This window comes from Mus pahari, chromosome 17, assembly GCF_900095145.1.
Source record: "Mus pahari chromosome 17, PAHARI_EIJ_v1.1, whole genome shotgun sequence".
In the NCBI taxonomy this organism is placed as follows: Eukaryota; Metazoa; Chordata; class Mammalia; order Rodentia; family Muridae; genus Mus; species Mus pahari.
In genome coordinates, this window is record NC_034606.1 from 349,305 (window position 1) to 354,003 (window position 4,699).

At 43.1% G+C, this 4,699-nt stretch overlaps 1 protein-coding gene across 2 annotated transcripts in view; it reads left to right on the forward strand.

Moving 5' to 3' along the window:
- Cpq (carboxypeptidase Q) overlaps positions 1–4,699 on the forward strand; it is a 377,206-nt gene that overhangs the window by 10,714 nt on the left and 361,793 nt on the right. The gene's annotated exons all lie outside the window — the stretch shown is intronic.

Genomic DNA, 4,699 nt, shown 5'->3' on the forward strand with positions numbered 1-4,699 from the left:
AGGACTTCAAGTACTGTATTGAATATGTAGGGAGAAAGTGGGCAGCCTTTCTTTTGATTTCCTGAGCTGTGATTTTAAGTTTTTCTTCTCCTTTCTATAACTCTTTAAGTCTGAAGAAGCCTACTGTCAGTCATAGAACTAGGTTTCACAAGGATAAGGACAGAGAAAGTCAATGGAGATAACAATTATTGGCCATTTACTCTATGATAATGGATATTAAAACCTATGTCACCAGAACTGCAGTTCTGTAAAAAGATTTTCACTTGATGGAGAAGAAAATACAGGTTCAGAGTAGTGAAGGTGTTTGTATAGGACTGCCAGTGAAGATTTTAGCAGGGGTTTGTCTGACTTTGTTACATCCTGTTTCCCCAACTGCTCTGGAGAGGGTTCAGTGGCATTGTTGTAACACTAATGAGAAGGGGCATGATTTTCCTAGGGCCCCAAGAAGGACTCACCTAACAAAGAGCAGTGTAGCTCCTGCTGCTTATGAGGTATTAGAAACAGTGTCTGGAGTCCAATAAAAAAGTTCTGAAGGAACTCATAGGGGACCTAAAGAGAAGAAAAACTTGACAAGTTGCTGGCTATACTGCCCAGCTTCTGCTCCATGCCAGCAAGCCTTTGCCTGAAATACATAGGAACTGGACTTGAACCAGCAAACTTTCATTGGTAAACAACATAATGATGCACACATTTAGGAAACTGATGTTTTCAATTTGAAATGCTATGAAACTTTGCCTTTTATAGTTAGTACTGGGAAGTTGTGGTATACCAGGAAATGGTTTACATTTTTGCCTTAGGGCAAAAATATGGATCTTGTAATTATGTCAGAGAAAGGCAAAGTCTATCAACTGGAAAAACTGAAACTATAAAAGTCTCAGTTAGAATGTGTGTTGATGAAACTGTTGTGTGGCTGGGCACTTGCCTGATGTTTCATAGGGCATAAGCAACTGCTAATGATTTCCAGATAGAAACTCATCTAAACCTTCAACAAGCAGATGCCAAACTGCCTAGGTATGGCTGACAAGCATTTTTCTGTTCCTTCTAAGGTATTCTGATCCAAGGCGGTTTGTTGCTTCAAAGTCTGTGCTGGCTGGGCTTTTGGCTTATGGGAATTAAGTCACATATTAGCTCCAGATACACAGAAGCTGGCCAGAATCTTGAAATTGCATTCAGTGACAGACTATCTGCCAGACAGGGAAGCTGCCTTGCATATGTGATTTCCCTGTCTTCACAGCCAAGGCTCTCTACACCTGTGATGAAGACCCACAGTTATCCTCTTTCAGTGATGTTTTCTCCAGGAGGGAGCCTCACAGCAAGATTTCTAGGGTGGTGGTAAAGGACCTGTTTCGGCACTAGTGAAGAGGTTAGGAAGGTTACAAAGGGCAGAGTTTTCCTAGTTTCTTTGCACTTCCTCTGCTGGAGAGAGGTAGGCTATCAATGTGTTTACTTCAAAGAATGGGCTCTGCATTTGCAAATCTAGGCGTAAACTGGTGTTCATTTCCTCATTTCCTGTGTGTTTTGACAATATTTTTATTTTCCTCCAGGTTCCTTTTAATCTCTCATATCATGTTAGTGATTCTTGACTCACAAGGTTATAAGAATTCAGACAATGTAAATGAAGTTCTTAGGACTTTAGGACAATACAGTTTGTATAGTAAACCATTACATTCACTAAGAGCAGTAGAGCTTGTATCTAAGCAGAGTTTTGTATCAGTTGGGTGTCTTTCATACCTTTTCAGCCTCTTTGTCACTCTGTCCCTCTTCTGAATGTTGCTTAGACATATAGTCAACTGAAATTCACTTGCCAAATATCCTTGTGTGCTACTTGCTTGGTGGAAAGAAGGGGTGTGTACCTGAGGGTGGAGCTCCTCCAAACCATTAATACTGTCACCATCTTTATCACATGCTGTGCTGGCTTTATAAGCATCAGATCCTTGGCTTTATTTTCTTGGAGCACTTTTAAGAATGGTAGAGTTATTTTCTTAAACTAGCATAAGCATAACTTCTGGCCACTGTCTATGAGGTGTCCCTAAACACTGGAACAGTAAGGAATATGGACTTAAGCCCAGATACCAGTTGTGGAAGTCTAAATTTTCTCACACATGACTGGATAATATGCCTACTTCCTATGACTGAAGGGAAGCTGTGTAAGAGAGTACCTATTACACCATGTGACATTACTTTCTCAGTAAAAGACTTTCTATTGGTTTGAGAAGACCTCGACATCAGACTACTAAAATTAGTTGTCTCCAAAGTTTATTTTCTTTGACATTATACCATCTGTAAAATCATTCATAGTCATCTTAGAGGCTACAGAAGAATCTAAGCAGAGATGAAAGAAACAGAACCCAGGATTCTGTTCATCAAGAAGCTCTGTTTCAATGTTTTATGGATAAGTGTTCTGTGTGAGGCATCCTAGGGAGGAAACCTGGCCAAAAGCCCCTGAAGTTTCTTTTCCTTTAGGAGTCAGTCATTTACTGTTACAGCTGAGAAACATTTGCACACAAAAAGACTTGTTAGTTTATATAAGGTTATAAGATATCACGTAACAGTTTCTGTAGTTTTGTGTTTTAAATTTTGGTGTAGGTTCTACACTAAGTTGATTGCTATATGTGCTGAAAGATGTGCCATATTAGTTTGCTAGGACTGCCATCAAAGAGTTTTATAGACTAAATCATTTTGATAGAAAGCCATTTTTCTGCCATTAAAAATCTAGATGTTGAAAATAGCACCAGGAGAGAGAGAGCCTTCCAGGTGGGCAGACAGGCCTGTGAGCACTGCTGCTCAGAGGAACCCACTTGGACTACTCAAGACATAGGAACCAAAGAGCTTCTTGGGACAGAAGACTTCAGGGTTTCCGTCTATGCCCAAATGGATGCTGTATGACAGAGCTACATACACAAATGCCAACAGGAGAGAGATGGTCTCCCAGAAGTGCCTACATACCTTGAAGCACAGATAAGACCACCACTTCTCTTCAAGTTCCTGGCCCAAGAGTGACCCTCCGAGAGGCATCAGAACACAGGAACCAAATATCAGCTGGGGACAGGATCCTTCTGGTTTCTGTCTGAACCCCAGAGCTGACCCTATACCACAGCTCTCCATTCCTAAATTCCTCCCAGAAAGAACTTGTCTCCCAGGAGTACTGATACACAGACTTACAGAACGGGCAAGCTTCAGTCAGAGACAACAAGACCAGTTAACACCAGAAATAAGCAGATGACAAAAGACAATCATATGAACAAAAGGAACAGAAACCAAGGTTACTTGGCATCATCAGTACCAAGTTCTCCCACCAGAGTGAACCCTGGTTACCCCAACACACCAGAAAAGCAAGACTCTGATTTAAAATCACATCTCATGATGGTGATAGAGTACTTTAGGAAGGACATAAATATCTCCCTTAAAGAAATACAAGAGAACACAGGTAAACATAGAAGATCTTAAAGAGGAAACACAAAAATCTCTTAAAGAATTACAGGACAAATCCCTTCCGGTCGGCACCAGCACCAGGTCACCTAGGGCACGGAGTGGGCAGACACCCCCACGGTCTCTAGAGGATTGCCCACTCGATCTTAGGATCACTGGTAAGTGGAACACAACATTTGCTCCAATACAATTGCACACTGGAATTGAGATAGCACTAGGGCAGCAGAGACCCGGCCTGACCAGGGTCACAAGCCCCTTCCAGTCTGCACCATCACTGGATCACCTAGGGCACTGATACGGCGGACACCCCCATGGTCCCTAGCAGAATACCCAAGAAATTTTAGAATCACTGGTGAGTAGAACACAACTTCTGCTCCAATCCAATCTCACATGGGAACTGATAAAGCACTAGGGCAGCAGAGAACCAGCCTGACCAGGGGCACAAATCCCCTCCGGTCTGTGCCAGCACTGGTCATTTAGGGTGCAGAGTGGGCAGACACCCCCACAGTCCATAGAGGACTGCTCACGTGATCTTAGGATCACTGGTGAGTGGAACACAACTTCTGCTCCAATCCAATTGTGCACGGGACCTGAGACAGCACTAGAGAAGCAGAGAACTGACCTGACCAGGGGCACAAATCCCTTCTGGTCTGCTCCAGCACCAGGTCACCTAGGGCACAGATTCGGGGGACACCCCCACAGTCCCTAGCAATCTGCCTAAGTGATCTTAGGATCACTGGTGAGTGGAATATAACATCTGCTCCAATCCAATAGTGATGGGTCTGTGACAGCAGGAACAAGGACACCAGAGCCTTTCCTGACCAGAGGCTCAGGTTCCTTTTGATCAGGTCAGGTTTACCTTGCTTTCAAACAGACCAGACAATCCCCAGGTCCTCAAAGGTGACACTACTTCCATGCACTGTAACACAACCAGAATCTTAGGACAACAGGATCCCAGGAAAACAGGAGCTGGGTCACACTAGTATTTGACTGTCTTAGAGGAGCTTGACTGCCAAGAACTTGGACACACCCAGATTCTCAGGTTCAGAGGAACCCAAAATCAAAGAATCACAGAGAAATCTGGACTTTGAGAAGTCCTGAATCAACTGGGATTATACGAAGGACAGGCTCCAATTAGATATATTGAGGGCAGCTACCACTAGAGAAAATCAGATGGCAGGAGGCAAGCATAAAAAGAGAAGCAACAGAAACCTAGGTTACTTGAAATCATCAGAATCAAACACTCCCACCATAGCAAGTCCTGGATATA